Genomic DNA, 10,791 nt, shown 5'->3' with positions numbered 1-10,791 from the left:
TGGCCGATCCCCCAGCCCTGGAAATTATAACACTCCTTTGCGGGGTTGAGATTGGCCAGGGTGATTGGTCAAGATGGGCTCCCAAATACCTTTGCCAATCTCTCCGCAAAACAGGGAGATAACTTCCGCCCGAGCCGCAGCGTTAATGGATACGCCGAGCGAAGCGAGCTGTGACTCGGCCCGTTAGCAATAAGACTAAACCCGATTGAGCGGTTGGCCAAATCGTGCCACGTATATCAATTGGGGACAGGACGAAAGCGATCGGATGAGAAGAAACCAAGGGGTAAAGAAAGAACAAATATGGTTTATTTATACAGTAATGATTAAAGAGGAAACGAAAGCGCAAGAATATACAAGAGAGGAAATAAAAGGACACAGGGCAAGCTTAAACAGTCTTAATTAACACGCCCAGGACAGAACAAACACACTTACACGAAAGGATGGAATGGCAGGGATGGTGGGAAGGAAGAGAAGGGTCCAGGCAGATGGTAGGCGTCGAGGTCCGGCTCCAACCTTGTGCTCCGGGTTTGAGGCGAAACCCGGCAACCAGCTCCGCGTGTCGTTGAACGCGACCGGACAATTATATACAGCGGGGGAGAACTGGGATCCTTCGCGTACGTAATAGCTGGATGGTCGTGCTAGCGAACCCTCTCCAACCCTGCTTTCATGGCGCGCGCCTCCAACAAGTTCATGAACACAACCAAGGCCTTCTCCACAACTCTCTTGTGCATGCCTTCTCTCCCCTTTTTAGCTCGACTCCTTAAGTAGTCCGCGGCGGCGCTTATATTGGCCGCCCGCGTATCAAGCCGCCTGCCTTTTGGAAACGCCCACCGGTGAGCTCGCCTCGGCCTTGGTTGGTCGCGAGGGCTCACTGATCCCGCCCCTTGATGAGGCGTTGACAGAGCCACGCCTTGTTCCTGGCGCTTGCCTGACTCCTCCCACTTCTTCTCCAAGACGACCGCGTGCGTAATGGCATCGCACGGGTTAGAAAACCAATCACTGATGTTGAGGGAGCTGTAGGGCCTATCCTTATTTCATTAATGCAACGTAGATTCAAACTATTGGGAACAGAGCCTTACTTGAAACACATACTAATGAAATAACTAAAGAAGATCCTATGGTATCCTACGTGGTGCTCGTGGCCTATCTATGGTGCTCTCTTTTAACATTAGAAGAGGGGATATTTACAGGGGATTATTTATAAGGGATTATTATTTACAAAATTGAGGGTTCTAAAAACTGCAACAATATATTGTTACGGTTCTCTTCGCCGGCCTTCTTCCCCTTATCAAGGGGGGATTAATCCCCTTGTCTTTACTGGGCCTGGCAGAACCGAGACTTATTACGTCCCTCCCGGACACATGCGGCGTAGGGTTTCGGGACTACTTTTCGCTCGTACCTAAGTCCCCGCGCTGCCCTGGGAGCGAGGAAACAAGCCTCGCACGAACCACGTGTGATGTGAGTACGCCGAGCGGATAGCGTATACGTGGTCCGCGCAGTCTTACTTCGTGGAACCCGATTGGAGCGATCTTATTCGTGCCACGCTTAGTCAAATGGAGAAACCACAGGAACGATCGAATCAGAAAGAAAGAACAAGGGTTTAATTATTCCCACACCTATATACAGTTCAAGGACGAAGAGACACAGAGCAATCCTTAAGCAGTCTTAACTTATCCCTTGGACAACGGGCCCGTCTCACACTCACACAGGGGATTGCAGATGGGCAGGTGTTCCCCAACGCGTCCAGAGATGGTCCTCGTCCAGCTCTCCACGGTCCCCGGCACGTCCCGCGAAGATGGTGGCAGGCGAAGGCAGGGACTCGTAGCGCGTCTCTCGAACAAAGGGATGATGGGGCGAAACGGTAGAGGGCGGACTTAAGCGCGGCTGGCGGTTACTCAGCCTTATTCACTCGCGCGTCTCAAAATGCGCTATACTCATTATAAGCGCGTCTGACTGCGCCCGCGTATATGTAGCGACCAACTCCTCTTCTTCAATACCCTCCGAGCTGGTCAGCGCGCGCGTTCTCCTGCAATGGTCAAGTTCATCAGGCAGCAGTCCTTTACAATGCGAGTCCTTTTATCTCTCTCTCTCTCTCTCTCTCTCTCTCTCTCTCTCTCTCTCTCTCTCTCTCTCTCTCTCTCTCTCTCTCTCTCACAGCCAGTCCTCTTGTTATCAGTGTTCCACGCACTAGTCCTTTTTTTTCTCTCTCTCTCTCTCTCAGCAAGTCCTTTATCTCTCTCTCTCTCTCCTCTGCGAGTCCTTGGTGTAAGTCCTCTCGCGCTTATCTGGCGTTCCTCTGCGAGTCCTCTCTCGCTTATCCGGCGTTCCTCTGCGAGTCATGTCGAGGGCTTTGCGCAGCGTGTTTTATAGCTACGCCCCCCCGAACCTTCTGGAACTCACCCGACTCTTCTCACCACGCCCTCTGATGCCACGCCGCCGCCACCACCTCTCGAGCTCTGATTGGCGGCTCGTGCTTACCGTCATTGCTTCTGCCGCTCCGCCTCGACTCCGCCCGATCCTTCTCTGCCTGCCTCGTGTTAACTCGCCCAATATGAACCAACATTAACGCAAAAGGGATTGAGGCTACGGACGTAGGATGATCGGTGGCACTAGGGCCTATTTTCCTGGCTTCTACTCAACGCAGAAGTAACACTGGAAGGGAACTAAGCTCACAAACACTAAGACATAACTATACTATTGCGAGGCTACATGTTGCTTGTGTGACTAACTATGGGGGACAGACTTTAACCTTTATTAAACTCACTTGACAGACTCAAAACCGCAACAATATATATATATATATATCTACCATATAAAACTGTGTGTGTGTGTGTGTGTGTGTGTGTGTGTGTGTGTGTGTGTGTGTGTGTGTGTGTGTGTGTGTGTGTGTGTGTGTGTGTGTGTGTGTGTGTGTGTGTGTGTGTGTGTGTGTGTGTGTGTGTGTGTGTGTGTGTGTGTGTGTGTGTGTGTGTGTGTGTGTGTGTGTGTGTGTGTGTGTGTGTGTCCGTGCCTGTCCCCCTTCATAAGGCTAGGTTTTAAAGGCTTTACGTAGTGCTTTAGGAGGCATTTGAGTGGGGGGGGTTTAAGGGGCAATATTTGAACACAATTGTGTGTCACCGGTTAAAAGACCCCAAGGACCCAGAAGAACCCAAGGACTCTGAAGACCCTAAATACACCAAAGACCCAAAGGACCCCAAAAACCCAAAAGACTGAAAAGACCCAATGGACCCCAAAGACCCAAAAGACCCGAAAGACCATGAGGATCTAAAAGACCCAAACAACCCCAAGGACCCAAAAGACCCCAAGGACTCAGAAGAACCCCAAGTACTCTGAAGATCCAAAATACCCTAAAGACCCAAAAGACCCAATGAACCCCAAACACCCAAAATACCCCAAAGACCCAAAACACCCCAAAGACTCAAAATATGCTGAAGACCAAACAGACTGAAAAGACCCTGAAGACCCAATGGACCCCAAAGACCCAAAATTTTGGTAAGACCCAAAAGACCCTAAGATGCAAAAGACCTCAAGGACCCAGAAGACCCAATAGACACAAAATATCTGAAGACCAAAAATACCCTGTTCATTGTTAAAGACACAAAAGATAATGAAGACATAGAAGACCCCAATAACCCAGAAGACCCCAAGGACTTTGATGACCCAAAATACCCCAAACACCCAAAAGACCCTAAAGACCCAAAGGACCCCAAAGACCCAAAAGACTGAAAAGACCCTGAAAACCCCAAAGACTCAAAAGACCCTGAAGACCCAAAAGACCCCAAGGATCCAAAAGACCTAAACAACCCCAAGGACCCAAATAACAAAGAAGACCCAAAAGACACCAATGACTTGAAGGACCCCAAAGACTGAAAAGACCCTGAAGACCCAAGGGACCCCAGAGACCCAAAAAACCCTGAGGATCCAAAAGACCCAAACAACCACAAGGACCAAAATGACAAAGAGTACCCAAAATACCCAAAAGACCAAAAAGACCCAATGGGCTCCAAACATCCAAATTACCCCAAAGACCCAAAATACGCTGAAGACCCAAAAGACCTGAAAGACCCAAAATACTGAAAAGACCCTGAAGACCCAATGGTCCCCAAATACTCAAAATTTTGGGAAGACCCAAAATACCCTAAGACCCCAAGGACCCAGAAGACCCCGAAGACCAAATAGACCCTAAACACACAAAATACCCAAAGACCCAAAATACCCTGAAGACTCTTAAATACCCAAAAGACCACAAAAACCCAAAAGACACCGAAGACCCCAAATTCCCCAAAGACACATAAAGACCCTGAAGACCCAAAAGACCCCAAGACCCTTAAATACCCAAAATACACCAAATACCCAAAATACACCAAATACCATTAAAAACCCAAAAGACCACAAATACGCAAAAGACCCCCAAAGACCCTTAAATACCCAAAAGACCATGAACACCCAAAATACACTGAAGACCCAAACGACCCTGAGGATTCAAAAGACCCAAACAACCCCAAGGACCCAAATAACAAAGAGGACCCAAAATACCCCAATGATTCAGAAGACCCCCAAGGAATCTGAAAATCCAAAATACCCCAAAGACCCAAAATACGCTGAAGACCCAAAAGACAACAAAAACCCAAAAGGCCCTGACGACCCAAAATTTCCCAAAGACCCATAAAGACACCAAAGACCCTTAAATACCCAAAAGACCACCAAGACCCAAAATACCCCAAAGACCCATAATACCCCAAGGATCCAAAATACCCTGAAGATCCAAAGACCCTTAAATACCCAGAAGACCCAAAAGACCATGGAAACTAAAAATACCCCGAAGATCCAAAAGACCTAGAACACCCTTAAATACCTCAAGGACCCTAAATATCTCAAAGACCATTAAAGACCCAGAAGACTGAAAAGACCCCAAAGACTAAAAAGACCCAAAAACCCAAAAGACCCCAGAAACACAAAATATCCCAAAGACCCCCAAAAAATCGAAAAGTCCCTGAAAAGCCAAAATACCCTGAAGACCCTTAACGACCCCACAGACCAAACAATCCAAAACACCAAAAAGACCCTTAAAGACCCCAAGGACCCAGTGGAGTGTATATATGCATGTATATATCAGTCATTATGCGACTTCATACCATCAGTGGAGAACCGCCATTAAGGTGTCCCATACAGCTACTGCTGCACCTTACTGGGAGCGATAAGCACTGCCTGCCACATGGTAACATTATCTCTGGTATCCACTCACTATATGGAGTCGACCGGGATGCGGTTGGGAGTTACTAATTAGTATCTGTAATTTGGCGCTCCAACCTAATGAGCAAACGTCATGACGTCATCACCACGCATGTCCGAATTGCCTGCAAAGCTCCGGAGGGGCCATCCAGCAGTGTGTCATTATGGATGTTAAATTCAGATACTGTCACAAGTGTATGCAAAACTCAGTTACCAACCTGGTTTCGCCCTTGTTTTGGCTTCATCAGGGCAACGCAGTGAGCCTTCCACACACTTGTGACTCTGAAAACCTTTCGGTTATATATCAGTCATATATATATATATATATATATATATATATATATATATATATATATATATATATATATATATATATATATATATATATATATATATATATATATATATATTGTATATACACACACATATACAACGTATATATATATGTGAAGAAGCGGCTCTTCGTTTGCAAAAGAAGTCCACAAATAGCCTGAAATGACGCAGCTTTATTAAAAACCAACTTATACAGATCCGGAAGAAGCCGGACATCTACAGCAAGAACCAGCTTCATGCCACGTCCAGCCTTCCTGGAAACGCATTGATTCTCATTCACTTATATAGGAATACGATTATCAGAAAATCTCCGAGAGAACAAAGCGACTGGCGAGAGTCCCTCACCGTCATCCTAGCCCCCACCGTCATCCGCTCTGTCATTCGGGGGAGTCAGCCCTTCCTTATCATTCGGACCAGATATAGTTTCAAAAGCTCCGAGGTGACGAAAAATGTAACTCACAGAGAGAAGAGTGCATGCTTGGCCAGATAAGACCATGCTTGGCCAGCCAGATAAGACCATAAAATATATGGGTTTGTTCACATGAGTAATTCAAAGCATGTTTATACAGAGTCAAGCGTCGCTGTGATTAATACAAAATATATATGGTTTTAACGATAGGTTTATGTCTGCAATCTAATCATTCTACTAGCGTTACACAAAATCACGCGCATGTGAGCGTGATTTTACGACCGGCCTTATCTAGCCTCGAAAAAGCACACGTATACAATTGTCCAGCACGACCGAAGCGAGCCTTTCCTCATTTTAAACACAAACTGAAGCATGTTTATTGTAATTCAGGCGCCGCTATGATTATATGGAATATAATTAATGTTTTTTAAGTTTATATCTGCAATTCGAGCATTCTACTTGAAACTACACATTCCACGCGCGTATAAACGTCCGCCAGCCCGCGGCTCGAGGCGCCATCTGCGGACCGAATCAGAGAATTTATGACCGGGCTTTATCTTGCATCGAGAGGGCACATGGAGGACGAGCCATCCGTCCAGCACGAAATGCATCGAGTACTTTCCCATTTATCCCCAGCAAAGCGAAAACCCCTTTATTTACTTATGTAAAACATTAAGCAACATTTTAGATCAAAACATATTATTCGACCGACGTTTTATACAGAATTCTAAGAAATAACGAATCTACGACTTGACATTCCTTCCTCTTGTCTCGTCGAGACAAAGTATCTTAAGAGACAACGTGCCACATCGGGCTTTATTGAAAAATAATTGTGTAATGCGGGTATTGAAAAAATAATTGTGTAATGCGGGTATCTCCCAAGGGCATATCGTGCGCCCAAAGCGCCTCGCCCGTGCATTTGGCGAGCGTGTCGTGCGGTGCGTGCTTGGAACCTGAGGGCTCAGAACATGAAAGTCCATTAACGTTTCGGATCCACAACGAAGGTGTCTGGTCCAGATGAGGTTCTGCTCCGCCAGAGGGCCACCACCTCCCCTGCGGAACTTGCTCCCCCCACCCTTTGCAGACTCAGTCCTTGCAGATCTTCGAAGTTAATCAACGGTCATGCCCATGAGGTCCCTCACGTGCTGCTGTTCTGGGGAATACAAAATGTCGTCAGTATCTTGTGTCTCAATTTCCTGATCAGGGTACAGAGCGTAAAAATCCGATTCACTTGAAGCATTTGAACTTAAAACATTTGGAGAAAAGAGAGGGACTTCCTTTATGTCAAAGTCTCCCTTGGGCGCCTGGTCGGCTTGCGGGTCTAGGATATCCACGTCGGGTCCCTCGACCGCCAGACCCAGCGTCGCAATCAGATCCATAGTTGGGTCGGAAGGGGGCGTGCAGCTGTCAGCTTGTAATACATAAGCAGCGTTAGCCAGTACACGCAAGGGGTTTATAGCACAAGTATCACAGTCATCACATACACCGTTACAGGCAGCAGCCAGTTCCCACATGGGATCCACACAAGTATCACAGTCGTCACAAAATTCAATACAATTTTCTGGAGCGTTGGTCGCAACTGCCTTGTTGAAGGACCCGTTCAGGTCGACGGCCTCTGTGGTCAGAGCCATAGTCGTTGTCGGCGGCTTCTTCACTTTCCATCCTGTAAAATACTTTCTCATACAGAGGAGGACTAGAGATTTCATTAGTGCCCCCCAAATTACTACCCCGATTATCACAGCCAGTGCGGTCAATAACCACTTCACTATGGTGCCCGTCCATCCCCGGAACCAGTCAGTGAGCCAGCTAAATGTATAAGAATTTTCGCGCGCGATCCGATCGATCGTCAGGGCGTGGCTAGTTTCCCTTAGTCTCACTATTGCGGCTGACACTCCTTCAGATGGATCGGGTATGTAAGTGCAACATTTTCCCTCTATAATTCCGCATACCCCTCCTTTCTCTGCCAAGAGCATGTCCAAAGCCACCCGATTCTGCATCACCATTGTACGCATGTGAATCACCGTATCCAATAGTATGTCATGAGCCGTAGCGGTGTCGTTTGCCACCTTTTCTAGGGCCAAAGCCAATTTATCTATCCGGAAACTATCCATGACTGTGCCCGCTCCTGGGAAGAAGAAACCAAACACCTTTTCCCAATTTCCTAATCCACTTTTTTCAAGTGGATCCAATTTTATCCAATATTCAATTTTTTAATTCAATCCCATTTAATCCAGTCCAATTCAAATTAAATTCAATCCTTCTCTCAGCATCCCATTACCTGTTTCCAACATCAATAAAAATAAAATTATAAAATTAATAAAAATCAATCATCTCAAATCTCAAATCAAATCAAAAAATCAATCAAAATCATAAAAATCAATAAAATAATAAAAATAAACGAAAATTACTTCAGCTAGAGTTTCAACTAGAATTAACACAAACAAACCACCATTAACCTCCATTAACACAAACAAACCACCATTAACCTCCATTAACACAAACAAACCACCATTAACCTCCATTAACCTCCCCCTATTATTTATTTATTTTCACGAATAAACAAATAATAGAAATAACCTGGTCTACTTCCAATTTCAATTCTGGTCAGTTCTGGTGTCTGGTCACACACAATGTTTTCCTCACCCACTGTGATTCGCTCAAAATAGATTCTCACTGTTATGTCTGAAATTCGTCTCATGAAAACCCATTCAAGAGTCCGGTGTAACAGACAGCCAAACACATAGACACGCCGAAGACCCCAGGGTACCCATCAAACTAGCTTGTCCCCAGATCCACAACACAGCGACACATGTAACTTTACTAAAACTAGAACGGGCACTCGGTAGAGCGCATACCTTCGCCGCAGCTACTTTTGTTGCCAAAATAAAAGACTACAAGATCTGTGTAGCAAAGCCACACCTACGTTGTCATGCGGGAAGATTTGTTTCAAATTAAACCATTCTATCCCATCAAAAGTTTGATATTGTAATCACATCCATGACCTTTTCATGACCTTGACCTTTGACCCGATCGATTCCAAAATCTAATCAAATGGTTCCCGGATAATAACCTATCATCCCACCAAATTTCATGCGAATCGGTTGAATACTTTTTGAGTTATGCGAATAACATACACATACACACACATACACATACAAATAAATACACAGCGATCAAAACATAACCTTCCGCTTTTGCGAAGGTTATAATCACTTACTCATAACTAATACTCATAATAACTCATAATTACTTATGTAATTACTCATGCCAATACTTACTTAAAATAATGTAATATCCCAATCTTCACCCCCTATGCAAATCGAAGCACCCCGGACAATCCACAACCAATATCAACCACTGTAGCCGCCTTCCCGACTCCAGGCAGCCACACGCAGCCACATACATCTCCATCCACGTCACACAAGACAACAGCCAACGAGTGTGTCCACCACACAGAAACCTTTGGCAATGCAACAACCGAACTCCCAGACAACCAACAACAAAACCCAATCCATCTCCATGGCTCACCAAGCAGTTCCAACTTAATCCAGCTTCACATACCGATTTCCCCAAAAACTCGTGAAACTTCACCCCCATTCTGGAAAAACCCTGGACTAAACCCTGACACCCTAAATAACTTCAGACCCATCTCCAACCTACCCTTTCTGTCAAAAGTTTTGGAACGTGCTGTGGCCACTCAACTCAAACATCACCACTCTGCCAATAACCTGTATGAAACATCCCAATCCGGATTCTGCTCCAGCCACAGTACTGAAACTGCTCTCCTCAAAATCACCAGCGACCTTCTCTCTCCTCTGACGCCGGCAACCTCAACATTTTCATCCTCCTCACCTCAACGCCTCCTTTGACATCATCAATCACACCATCCTCCTCACCCTGTTTAGACCAGCTTGTGCCTATTAAACCCAAATCAGTTCACTCCCAAGCCTACAAGGACCACCTACAGCACTGCAAAGATGTCCTCTACTCCACCTACTACTCTCAAATTATCCACTCTGGCTCCGGAATCCCAAAAGCACTCTTCTCTACAATAAACAAACTAAATAAACAAATAAATAAACAAACTTTACAACGTGAACAAACTCCTCAGCGCCCTGGATACCACCACCTGTCATTCAGAGTAGACAACAGCATCTCCTTTCTGGCTTTCAGCATCTCCTTTCTCCTTTCTGGCATCCAAATAAAATTCTGGCTTCAAATCAACTTCCTCGAACTTAACTATGATAAATCTAAATTAATCTTCGTTTGCCCAAAACCACTCACCAAATCCACCCATAACTTTGCCCCCAACATCGATGGTTTCCCAGTATCCACCTTTTATGAATTTTATGAATCTTCTCATTATTCGAAAGTTTACAAAATGTCCCAAATCTGTATATTATTTTCTACTGTGGTTATATTAAACCATTATTTTACAAAATCCAACTTTCAATAAACTGAAAAATGCTTCGCCATGGAATAGTCCACCACTCATATAAATAATCATAAGAGTTCTGCGAAACATCTCCATCTTTAAAACTTAGCCAACCATTTTTAAACCACATGTTTTCCCCCCCAAAAACAAGTCACATTCTTTGTATATTGCCAACATTGTTCATCGTTTAAGTATCATCCAGAACTAAAATTTTATAAACCATCAACTTGTAGATGCATTTATTTATATCCCATTAACCCAAGAACTCTCAATTGCTTGGTTATATTTTAGTAATGTCATATATCCATATTTCTTTTCCAAAATGTTCCTGATATACACATTAATCCCATCTGTCTTTGTTTCCAGATCAACTCAAATCAAG

General features: G+C 45.0%; 1 protein-coding gene and 1 long non-coding RNA gene across 2 annotated transcripts in view; one reads left to right on the top strand and one right to left on the bottom strand.

Moving 5' to 3' along the window:
- Positions 1 to 10,791, top strand: part of LOC137439787 (uncharacterized) — a 141,932-nt gene that overhangs the window by 59,838 nt on the left and 71,303 nt on the right. The gene's annotated exons all lie outside the window — the stretch shown is intronic.
- LOC144888876 (uncharacterized) lies at positions 6,111 to 9,145 on the bottom strand. The gene is made up of 2 exons (XR_013621440.1): positions 8,491 to 9,145; positions 6,111 to 8,460 (listed from the first exon to the last, which is right to left on the bottom strand). It is a non-coding gene; the product is annotated as an uncharacterized LOC144888876 (long non-coding RNA).

The sequence above is a fragment of the Myxine glutinosa genome, chromosome 14 (assembly GCF_964187855.1).
Source record: "Myxine glutinosa chromosome 14, kmMyxGlut1.1, whole genome shotgun sequence".
Classification (NCBI taxonomy): domain Eukaryota; kingdom Metazoa; phylum Chordata; class Myxini; order Myxiniformes; family Myxinidae; genus Myxine; species Myxine glutinosa.
Note: the sequence above shows the minus strand (reverse complement) of the source record. Positions and strands in the feature narration are given on the sequence as shown.